The sequence below is a fragment of the Indicator indicator genome, chromosome 1 (genome assembly GCF_027791375.1).
Source record: "Indicator indicator isolate 239-I01 chromosome 1, UM_Iind_1.1, whole genome shotgun sequence".
Taxonomy (NCBI): Eukaryota; Metazoa; Chordata; class Aves; order Piciformes; family Indicatoridae; genus Indicator; species Indicator indicator.
The window spans coordinates 17,916,220-17,929,175 of record NC_072010.1 but is presented as its reverse complement, the minus strand read 5'-3'; positions in this window follow the sequence as shown (position 1 = coordinate 17,929,175).

Sequence of the window (12,956 nt, the reverse complement as noted above, 5' to 3'; positions counted from 1 at the left end):
ATCCAGAAAAACTGTGTATATTCCCTGACTATTAATAATACTATGTATTATTCACTGAAATTAAGACCATGGCTATTGCTATCTACTTTTCTTCAAGATAATATATTTCACTCATCACAGTTCCATTCCACTCACAGAAAACCACTAGCAATTGGATCTTTCATTTCAAAATGAAGAGAAACAGGAAAATGAGCATTTCCCTGTAAAACTTGAACTGATTGACTCAAAACGGACAATCTGTGCACTGTGTGATGCCAATTTGAATGAGGTCTCTACAGACGTAATCATGAAACAAATTAGTGAAATCTTGGGAAAATCCTTCATGAGCACACAGCTCTATGTACCATTAGCAAACAAATTCAAGCATTTACTTGAACCTGATGTTCAAACTACCCTCAGAATCAGTAGGTGTTTTCTCCATTCCAGTCACAAGACAGTATTACTCCAAAGTCAAACAATTCTTTTGCTCACAAGGTATCACCTTCAACTTTCTCAAGCAACTATGGTCCACTATCAAAAGTGTTTGCTATATTAATTCAATATTAAGTTACACCCTGCTTTGATGACATGCACTAATGTGTAATAGTTGTCAAACTGGATCTGGTAAGTAGATTACCAGATGCAGTTGTCACCAGTTCCTTGATGGATTATCTCATCAAGGAAGCCATTATAAAATACAAATTGTATTCACATAGAAGGACAAATTCCAGTCTCATTGGAGTAAATGGCATAGGATTTTTGGTGAGTACATTCATATTTGTAGTTAAAAACAAACAAAACCATAGAATCATAGAATGCTTTCAATTGGAAAGGACCTTAAAGGTCATTTAGTCCAACTCCTTCTGCAAGAAGCAGGGACATCTTTTAACTAGATGAGGTTGCTCGGAGCTCCACCCAGCCTGCCCTTGATTGTTTTCAGGGATCCCAGGGATCCCCATCCCACCTTCTGCCACCTCTGTGGGCAACCTGTTCCAGTGTTTCACCACCCTCATTGTAAAAATTTTCTTTCTCATACCTAGGGGACTGGAGCATGTGCCTTATGAGGAGAGGCTGAGGGACCTAGGGCTTTTTAGTTTGGAAAGGAGAAGACTTAGAGAGGATTTAATAAATGTTTATAAATATCTGAGGTCTGGGTGTCAGGAGGGAGGGGACAGGCTGTTCTCACTTGCTCCCTGTGATAAGACAAGGAGCAATGGATGTAAGCTGCAGCACAGGAGGTTCCACCTCAACACAAGGGGGAAGTTCTTTAACTGTAAGGGTCACAGACCACTGGAACAGGCTCCGCAGAGAGGTTGTGGAGTCTCCTTCTCTGGAGACTTTCAAGGCCCATCTGGATGCATTCCTCTGTGACCTGAGCTAGATTGTATGGTCCTGCTCTGGCAGGGGGGTTGGACTCGATGATCTCCTTGGGTCTCTTCCAACCCCTAACATCCTGTGATCCTAGTCTAAATCTGCTTTTAGTTTAAAAGCATTACCCCTTGTCCTGTTGTAACAGGCCTAGCTAAAATAATTGTCCCGATCCCTTTTATAGGTCCCTTTTAAGTATTGAAAGGCCATAATAAGGTCTCTCCAGAGTCGTCTCTTCTCCCAGCTGAACAAGCCCAACAATCTCAGCCTTTGGTGAGAATGCCAATGTTTCAGCCCTCTTACTGTTTTTGTAAGGTAGGCTCATTTTGTAAGAAAAGGCTCTGGACTCATTCTAACAGGTCCGTAGCTTTCTTGTGCCAACAACTCCAGAGCTGGATGCAATACTCCAGGCAGGGTCCCTTCAGAGTGGACTAGAGGAGCAGAATCACCTCCCTTGACGTGTTGGCCACATTTCTTTTGATCCAACCCAGGATACAGTTTGCCTTCTGGGATGAGAGTGCATGTTGATGGCTCATGTCCAGCTTTTCATCCACCAGTACTTCCAAGTCCTTCTCCACAGGGCTGCTCTCAATCCCTTCACCCCACAGCCTGCATTGATACTGGAGATTACCCTGACCTAGGTGAAATACTTTGCACTTGGCCTTGTAGGACCTCATGAGGTTCACATGGGTCCATTTCTCAAGCTTGTCCAGGTCCCTCTGAATGGCATCCCAAGTATAGAAGGTCACCTGATCCAATTAAAAAAAAAAGGGAAAAGCACCTAGTGTTCATAAGCAACTTGAATATCTTTGGGTTTAAAACACAGGACACATTGTAAGACTAGGTAAACAGTTTCCTATTTCTAGAGACTAAATACCTTGACAGGTTGTCCCCTAAATCAATTCCCAGTTAGGTTTATTTATTAATGTTACATCGTGAAGTACAATTTTGATAATCTCTGTCCTGATATGAAGAGCCTTATGAAGGTGCAGAAGGTGCATGTGAATTTTCAGGGCAACAAGAGCAACATCAGCTCCTGCTGAACTCATAAAATTAGCCCTTGAAAAGATATTGTATCAAATTGTAGTCTCCTACATGTTTCCGAGAACAAAATGGTCTGTTCCTAAGGAATTCTCAGTTCTGTAGAGAAAGTGAAAGAAGAGTCATGATACTGGTAATCTAACTAACCCAATTTAATAAGTAAGTTAATAAATACAGACATCTTCTGGGGTTTCTTGCTTAAAATGGTTTGGCTATTACTGCAAAACTGTTTTAATTAACCATTTAATGACTTTTGGACTTTTTTAAGTGGATCACTATGTACATAGTCTCAAGTGAATAAATGGTTAAAATCCCTTTCCCATAACTCAGCATTTTCATAGGAAATAATTATTTTCTGATTAAATAAATAAATTCTTTCAGTGCTCGAAGACTTAAAGTGGGTTACCTGAAAAAGAATACAGAAAGAATGAAACTATGGTTCTCTTTCACACAGGAAATGTTGTATACCAGATTGAATCAAAACCTATGAAATTTCTCCTTTTTCCCTGCCTGAGTAATCATCAATTAAGGAAGAACCAATTGTTCACTGACTGCTGAGACAGACTTTCTTCTGGAACGAAAACAAGTAAACAAAACAAATCCTGAGTGTCAAAATTAACACTCTGACTTCACAGGAACACTTGCTCCTGACATGGAGCTGTCAGATACTCCCTCAGTTAGTGTCTCAAGATTCAAGAGTCATGACATACCTGCTGGATTTTCCCTATTACCAAGCAGGATTTAGTCACAGCACAGAACCTAGCCCCTGTATTTTCAGTTAATTTACTACTTACTGCAGGGTTCTTCTCTCCGTTCATCCAACAAACAATGCCATGCATTTATCTTTATAGCTACCTATTTGTATAATAATGTACATACATTTGTATTCTCCCCATATTTTCAAACTAATACTTGTCTGGATTTAGCTTTGCATTTTAATGTAATATGAAATTACATGTAATTACTTTTTGTAATAAATTTTCATTTGGAGTACTGATGAAGGCCCCTGGCAAGATCGGTCTCTTAAAACTGGCCTAAGCACCCTTCGAAAGCTGTCTTGTGACTGAGCACAGTTTGGCCAACTTTCAGATGGAATTCATATTACATACATGGCTTTTTGATAGTCCTTTCAAAGTCTTTGTCTTTGAAACCAAGTTGCAGCAGCATCAGTAAATCCAGGGTGGGTTTATTCCTGTGCATTATGCTGCCACCTTCATTCAGGACTGTGAATCTCATTGTTAGATACAAGGCAAAATTCTGGTGAAAGAGGATCTGGCTTAATCAGTACAGGCATTCTTTCCTTCTATCTGTCTAGCTGATCTAACAGCATTAACCATGTAATAAGTAATGCAGAGTAATATGCTGTGTAATAAGAATGTGGGAAACGAGTCTCACTACTCAAATTTTATAGGAGGACAAAGTCAGCAAAGCAAAACTATAAAAACTTTATTAAAGAACAAGTCAGCTGAGTCGGGTGTGTCCCACCAAGGGAGCACACACACTTTAGGGGGTTACATCATTTATACTTCTTTCCCCTGTCACCTGATCCCCCATCCCCTTTCCCCACTAGCCAGGTACTCCAGGGTGCACATTCTTCTCTAACTGCCTATGAAGTTCACAGCCCAACAACAATGCCCTGCTTGGGTGGTTCCTCCCCCCCCCCCGTTATCTCCCCCTACAGATATATGTAACCTTAAGAACTTTAACAGTTTCCTTACATGAACCACCTGCATAAGCCCCACCCCACAACACAGCCTGGCCCCATGCCCACACCTCAACCACACAGCAACTCTTAAAAATGGTTGAAGCAAAAATCTTTGTCCACTTCTCACAATCCACCCTCTTTCTAATTATTTTTCTTTTCGATGACGCCCATAACTTTGCTCCAGCTTATGCAGGATCGATTGGAGTTTTTCATCCTGCTTTTCCTTCTTCAAGTCTCTTCTCTTCAGGACCATAATTCTGTGACCTGCATCAGTCTAGCCCTGGGTGGCCACCTCTGAGTTCATAGGCATGCTAACTACTTGCATTCCTTGTACCACAGTTGAGAATAACCTTATAAAAGAGGGAATGAGACAGGGTGTAAACAACAGTCCAGCAAGTGTGTGTAACAGAAGGAGGCCACTTTCCTCCACCAAGCTACCCCTAATAACGCCTCCCACCAACTAGCATCTATTATCGATTGCCACTGCTGCACTGGGGCACGAGCAATTTTTCTCCCTTCTGCTAAATCTACAAACAAATTCTTTCCCAAAGAAGGAAATCCCTTCCTGTTCCTATAACAGTTTCTGGATTTCTTCACACAACAGACTGTTACTTTTCTTTTTCTTGGTTAATGTATGTAGGTGGATAATTTGATCCTTTACTAACTGTTCTTTTGCTTGATCCTGTGTTCCTCCATCACTCATTTCCCATTGGCCTGTTCTGCTAAAACACACCCATCTTTCCCCTTTGGGACAACTTGTCATCCCCATCCACTTGCCTTGCCACCCATTATTTTGAGCCATCCAGTAGGTCTTCCCTGCTCAGCACGTTCCTGTTTTGATGTGTAACAATTCGAAAGTACAAAGGTGTGATAGGCAAAGCCAGAAGAGCTTCTTCCACTTACTTCAAGGGTCTGATAACAATTACTACAAGAGGTAGTCCCCAGTGTATCGATCATTTTCACAATGATCCACAACCACACACCACATTCAGCCCATGTTATGATTGCCTCAAGGTCTGGTATAGCATGTATTTCCACCTTGCAGCACCTATTGGGGTGCATCCAATAGAGGAGTAAGAGTCTTTCTGGGTGGCAAATACAGAGGCTAATTCAGTCTTGCCCTTGATTTGCCCTTATTTGGCTCAGCATCTGGTATGCCCAGAGTAGTAAGACTTAGTATCACTAACTCTCCCTACCCCTTTTTGTCAGTGTCAATTTTCCTGACAGTATACTACCATGGCTAAATAACAACCCTACCTTACTGACTCCTGAATGTTAATTTCAAAGGGTTACTTCTCTTTATCATTGTCCATTCTTTGGTTGGTGGTTCCACAGGGTCTTTGATCCAGGTAGCATGAGTCCACCATCTTTCTTTGGTTTGGATGGCCATCTCAGTTGTCAGGAGCACCTGGAAAGGGCCATCCCACGCTGGGGTTAGGGAGTCCTCTTTCCAGGATTTCACCAGTACCCAGTCCCCTGGCTTAATCTGATGGATTTACATCAGTACAAAGGTGCTGTCTGTGTTAGCAGTCCTTTCCTTCTTAAGTCTGAAAGCAATAAAGCAACAACCCACAAATAATTCTTAAGGAGTAATTTATTTCAGGAATCGACACCCCTTCATCCCTTCCCACATAGGGTAAGCCAAATAACATCTCATAGGGATACTCCCAAATCTTTTCAAGGAGCTGTTCTAATTCTTAACAACACTAAGGGTAAACGCAATCCAGGGTAACTGAGTTTCAATACTGACTAATGGGGTTGGGGAGTTGGTGGCACAGATAGGACAGAAGTTTCTAGGCCCAGATGGCACATGTGCATTAGGCTAAAGGGGGCATGGGAATCGATTTTCCTGCTGCATACACTGATCCCAATTCCAGTGGACCAGGGCAGCAGACCATGTGGACTATAAGGGCTGCAATTACTCAGCTTTTATTGCCCCAAACAATGGATCTGTATGTGCTGATTCTGATTTTTTACATACCCTCCGCATTGTTGGCTATTGCTCTGTGTTCTTTTAGTTCTTGTTTTTTGTCCCTGTGAATGCCTAATATGTAATCAATCTTCCTCTTCTTATCCCCCAGAACCTTTATATCAGTCCCTGGTTTTGTAAAGTTTGTTAGCTGATGTTAAGTAGATGCTGTTAGTTATTGTGACGTTAGTTAGCTGTGAAGTAGGTTAGTTATTATGATGTTATTGGCTGGTTTTGTAAACTTAGTTATTCCTACATGTGCTATCTCTTCTCTTGCCTTCTTTCTCTACCTTTATCATTCATGCCATCATGTACAATCATCTCTGAGGCAGCAAGCTGAGGCACAGGGTGGATGTAAGAGACTGTGCCCATTTGCATCGGTACTGCTGGAGCATGAAACCACCAACCAACACCACCACCACGGCTACAGAACACCAACACAGGCTGCAAGACCAGAGGACCCCCCGCTCTCCCACACACCCAAACGTGGAGCTGATTCTGACTGCGCATGCACCCAAACCCACAGCCTGGAAGACAGAGGGGCTCAGAGACCCCTCAAGACCACCTAAGACTAAACTACCAACTTCGGACGAAACATTCTCCCACCAACCTAGAAGACGAATCAGGCTGCCAGGATGCCTCAGATCCATGGTGGCATCCACTGCAACCAACCAATCCCTCCCTCTCTCCCTTCCTTTTCCATACTTCAAACTTTTCCCTTTATGAAATAAGATTGAAGTGCCTTCCTCAATCAACTACTCAGTTCCATCTTGGTTTAATTCAGCAGACCTGGATCTACAGTGTACATACAAAGTCACATATGAAAGTCATCTATTAGGTCTTCACATTCTTGACAATATCTGCTACAATATCTAACTAACTATGGGACAATATAGGCTATCCAGAAATAAAGGGACTGATTAAGTTATCCAATAAACTCTGATTTAAGAAACAAGAGATTCCACTTACTTCCCAAAGTGATGGACATTGCATAAAAATACAAAGGAACTTACATATCCATTTAAAAAGGGACTGATCTAGAGATTCAATTGCATGGCTTCAACCATCATTGAAATCAGCATCAGAACTTACCTTGTTAACCATAAGTATTATTTTCTTCTTCTTGTATTTTTCTTTAAGAAATAAGCTGTTCTAATAGGGAGGATACACATCGATGCTTTCCTTTCAGAATGTTCATGACCCAATGACAATTGAGCAAGGAATGGGGAATTGTCTGCTGTGCTGCCTGCTGTACCCCATGGAGCTCAGCAGTACACTGTCTTTTCAGGGTCTATAAACACACAGCAGTAGCTAGTTTTCAGAAATAGTTGATGCTGTTTTAGCTCTCTCTGGAAAAAAAAATTCTTTAGCCTCTCTTCATGTTCCTACTCTTGAGGAGTCTACTGTGGCCTTGATCATAGAATCACAGAATGGTTTGGGTTCGAAGAGACCTATAAGATCATCTAGTTCCAACCCCTCTGCCATGGGCAGGGGACACCTTCCACGAGACCAGGTTGCTCAAGGCCTTGTCCAGCCTGGCTTTGAACACCTCCACGTTGCTGTAGCTTGGGAGGTTCTGGCAACTCTTGTAACCCGTCAGGGAGGGTGCTGCTCCAAGCCATTGCCCACTCTGCCAACACCCACTTCCCACCAAGAGCCACCCGCTCTGCCTGGAGCAGCCTGGGTTTGCTGTGGGGGACTGCAGCTCCCAGTGAGTCACCCTCTGCTCTTCCTCCTCAAGTCAAAAGGCAGATGCCCCTCTCACTCTTTGCATCTTGCTCTTACTAGTGCTTTGTTACCACCCGCTCGACCTTAAGTTTGAAGCAGACTAACAAAACTCTTACCTCCTCTTCTGGAAATCCCTGCTCCTACAGACTGCCCGTTGGGAGCAGGGGAGCACTCGAACACACCTTGTTTGCAGTGGTAAACACTTATTTAACCTATCCCTTTCGCGAGGAGGCTGTCTCACCAGCGGAGGGCCACCACGTTCCTCGAAAGCTGCCCAGCCCAGGGTGCGGGACCTCGGGGTGTGCTTCCCCACCGGAAGAGAAGACCCGGGCAGACCCGTGCTTACCGACGGCTGCAGGCACAGCCCCTGCTCTGGCGAGAAACTCTCCCTCTCCTCTCTCTCTCCCCCTCCTCTCTCTCTCTCTCTTGCCCTCCTCTCTCTCTCTCTCAACCCCTCCTCTCTCTCTCTCTCTCCCCCTCCTCTCTCTCTCTCTCAACCCCTCCTCTCTCTCTCTCTCTCCCCCTCCTCTCTCTCTCTCTCAACCCCTCCTCTCTCTCTCTCTCTCCCCCTCCTCTCTCTCCCCCTCCTCTCTCTCTCCCCCTCCTCTCTCTCTCTCTCAACCCCTCCTCTCTCTCTCTCCCCCTCCTCTCTCTCTCCCCCTCCTCTCTCTCTCCCCCTCCTCTCTCTCTCTCTCCCTCTCCTCTTTCTCTCTCCCCTCCCTCTCCTCTTTCTCTCTCCCTCTCCCTCTCCCTCTCCCTCTCCCTCTCCCTCTCCCTCTCCCTCTCCCTCTCCCTCTCCCTCTCCCTCTCCCCCGCCCCGCCGCGCCGCGCCGCTCGTGTTCTCCGCGAGGGGAGGGGGCAGCTGGCAGGAAGCACGTTTGTCATGGCAGGAATTGATCTTGTGAAAATACTTACCTGGCAGACTGAGAGGGAGAAACAAACACCTTGGAAATGTAAATGAACCCAGAGCTGTAAAGTGGCGGTCGTTTCATTGCTCAGGCACTGAGACCACAGATTTCTATAGTCTTCATGAAAACTGTGAAGATTTTTGAAGGAAGTACAGCGGTTTTAGGTAAGCTGGGGTGAGTCAGTGTGCTTTTAATACTGTACAAATATTTTTTAAACCCCACCTTTGGTGTACTCAAAACTACAGACCAAACAAGAGCTGAGAGCCATGGATACAGGTCTAGAGCCCTCAGTATAGGAAGGACACGGACCTGATGGAGCGGGTCCAGTGGAGGGCCACGAGAACGATCACTGAGGGCGCTGGGGTTGTTCAGCCCAGAGAAGAGGAGGCTCCGGGGAGACCTAATAGCAGCCTTCCAGTACCTAAAGGGGGCATACAGGAAGGATGGAGAGTGTCTGCTTACAAAGGCCTGCAGTGACAGGACAAGGGGCAGAGGATTTAAGCTGGAGAAGAGCAGATTTAGATTGGATATTAGGAACAAGTTCTTCACTATGAGGGTAGAGAAACACTGGAACAGGTTGCCTAGGGAGGTGGTTGAGGTCCCTTCCCTGGAGATATTCAAGGTGAGGCTCAACGAGGCCCTGGGCAGCCTGCTCTAGATGGGCATTTCCCTGATGACTGTGGGGAGGTTGGACTGGATGACCTTTGGAGGTGCCTTCCAACCCATGATCTTAGCCAGTTTTCACTTTAGGGCTTTCTTAAAACAATATGTTTGGGAAGGTAAGCTGGTTTATAGATGAGCTGGGTTTACTTTTGTATATGGTAGTGTGCAAATCACATCATAGCAAAGAATTAAAACAAGTGTGACGGTAAAATAAATTTGTTGGCTAGAAATATTCCCCAAAGCCAGATACTTGGATGGAGGGTGACAGGCAGGGTCTTTAGCCAGGTCTAAGAGTAGGTAATTAACAACAAGAAATACTGACTCAGCATGCACGACATCTCATCAGCATTTTGGATGATTTTTCTGTATTTAATTTCCTGATGTTTTGTTGTGGATATGTTTGCAAGTAGTAGAAAATCTTGTCTCTTCATTCATATAAAGCCTTGTTCTCATTTTGTCCCTTTGATAATGAAGTTTGTGTAGGTGTCATCACTGACTGGACTCTGCTCTGCTCTGTGAGAATCAGTATAGTAGTAGGGGTTGGAAGGGATCTCTGGAGGTCATGTGGTGAAAAATGTGTAATCTTATTAGCAGTAATGGAAATTAAGTTTATACATTTAAAAAAAATCATTAGTAATTTAATCACTGCATGTGATTAATCCTGCTAAAGCAGAAACATTGATAGCTTTTTCTTGTAGCTAAAGGGTGTATTTTTTATATTGCTCCAGAGATAATAGAAAGTACATTCTACTTTATGAGGATCAGAATCATAGTATTTAGACATCTAAAGGTTCCTTTAGCTCATGCTTTTTGTGTCATTGACAATGCAGATTTGTTTGTTACTAGGTACTTCTCCCATCTAGTGCTTGATTCTTCCAAGAACTATTTTTTATTTTCAGTTTAAGCAGGTTTTTTTTTGTTGTTTCTTAGCTTTATTGCTCATTTTAGCAATAATGTCTATATGTCCTAAGTAGTTCTTCTCCTCCCTGCACAAAGAAATCTGTGTCCCATTTATCTTTTCAAAAAATCAAGACTGTATTCTGCAAATCTTTCTGCCAATCTGAATCCATTTTGCTCTGATTAGTTTTTGTAATACAAGCCCCCATCACCAAACATGGCCACAGGCAAGAGACAGCCCTATGTCCAGCTCTGTTTGTCCCAGGTCAGATTTGCTGAAAAAGTGTGGTAGGATTTTGTATTCCTTTAGCCATCTTACTTTCCTTGGTTCTTACTTGCTAGGTTCAATGCCAGCTTGATCTCTGAAAATAGGTTCATAGAAGTGGTTTACAAAGATACTTTAAACTACAGGTCATGTGCCCAGCTGAAACACTTTAATTGTACATATAGTCATGGTGATGACTCACCATGGGAATGTTCTGTTTGTAGTTACAAATGACCCTTAAAAATTATGTCTTTTTTCTCATCTTGTATCACCTTCTAACAGTTACAAATATAGAAGGCATTAGAACAACATAGCTAATATGGTATGTTTACAGGTGATAAGGGGTTCATGTGAAAAGAAAAGAGGTCTGTCGTTATAGGTGGGATAAAATATGTTGAATTAACATTGGATAAGATAGCATGTGTATCCCAGCCTTAAGGATGGTATCCTAAGAATAGTATCTTGTTCACCCTCAGGTCCACTTCTCATCTCCTTCCAGCTCTCAAATGATACCTGTTTTCTGGATCAGCTCTCGTGAGAGGCAGACCTGTGCCCTCCTGCTTTGCTTTCTGTAATCCCTGCTTATTTCCTTCCATGCACTTGTGTGTGTATGCTTTTTTATTTTTTACTTAAGAGTTATGTACTTGCAGAGGTCATTCTTCCCTAAGTAAGGACCTGTCCTACATACTTGCTTTTCCAACAGATGACTTAATGGATCAATTACACATCTGTCTTCTGTTATTGCTTAGAAAGATGAATTCTCGGTCTGCAGTATCATTCTCACTTTGTTGTCTTTGGATTACTGGTTGTTATGAGACAGAATACACAGAGCACATCTGTTGAAAAAAATGTCTGGAATCATCTAGTCTACTTTTTACTGTCTTTGAGTTTAACATCCATTTTAGTGTACTTTCCCTCCCGTGGCAGATCTTGGGGTCCTTATGAAATTACAAAATACCACTGGGGTTTTTTTGGCATCATATCCATTGCTAAGAACTTACTGACAAGCAAGGAGAAAAAGCTGCGAGTCAGTTACCTTAATTTGTATTCTTTAAGCATCTGCTTGCTGGGAACCTCACTGTTTTTTGCATGTTTTCCAGTTTCTCTAGTAAAGGACCTAAACCTGATCAAGAGCCTGTTTGTACAAGTACTACCAAGTAACCGAAATGGAGTATTCACAGTAATACACTCTTTCATAATTAGTTTCTCAGTAGGATGGAAGCATTTTAGATTATTATTTTTCTACTTTCAGGCAAAGTTGCTAGGTGTTACAGCAGACACTTCCATCAAATTCAGGCTAGGTGCTGTAAGTATCATTTTATGGTACGTGATATTCACTGTGGCATTCATTTGGGATGCACAAAATTGCCACTGCATGAAAGCATTGAGTTTATTTGCATCCGTTACATTTATTCAACTAAGCAAGCCAGGGTGGATAGAACTAGATTCCTAAATCCACAACATCTGCAGTCCTAAGCACTTGCCAGTTTTACTGACTCAGAGATTTGTGGGTGGTCTGCTCCTACTTGGAGCAGAGCTTTTTTATCTCTTTCTTAGTTTTTCTGTTGATTTCAGCTGAACCTGTTTTTTTTACTGGCTGGATTTATCCTACCTGTCTTTGGTCACTTAGCAGAGATATATCAGCAAGGAGCATAGTTGTTCAAGGTGCCTGTGTAGTCAACAGGAATCAATTGTCCTCTCTATATGGCAATTAATATCTTAGTGGTTGTGAAATGGCTCTGGGGAAGTAACTTTCTAGCTATGGTAGCTACAGAGCAAGCCTATGGTGCATAGACTTCTGACTTAGATAATAGAGGGGAATTTTAAAAATGGCATGAAATGTTTAAATATTCTTTTACTTGAAATATCTTGGTATGTGCATGTGCTTTGATTTAGGCATAAAATATTTGCCTCTTGATTTTTTATATATCAATAATTCAGATTATTGTAGTCCCATGTAAATGTCTCCTATTTTTAAGGTGTTTAATTAAGAACTAAGAAACAAGGCTACAACACCTGAAATTACTGGAAGGAAGCTAATTGATTGCCACAATTATTGCCCAGCTGCCTGTCATTTTTACCTCCTTTCTCCCATAATTATTTGGTTTCTGTTCCAAACCTCCTTCCCCTCCTCCTCATTTAACTGTGCCTTATGAACAAAACGTAATTAGTTCGTATCAATTATACATGAGGCTAATGAAGCATTTTACATGACTTAGAGTTCTGTTCAAGTTGTAGTATAGAGGCAAGGGTGAAAACCTAATTTTTTACAAGATGCTCTTCAGTAAGAGCTGGCATTACATAAGGCAGGGATTACAGAACCATCTCATAACTTTCTGAAGAAAAATTTACACATACCAGGTGTGCATCGAGTTGAAAAGTACTTACAAAAGGCAAATACTTTGTGCCAGTCACAATGCAGGATCTATGTCT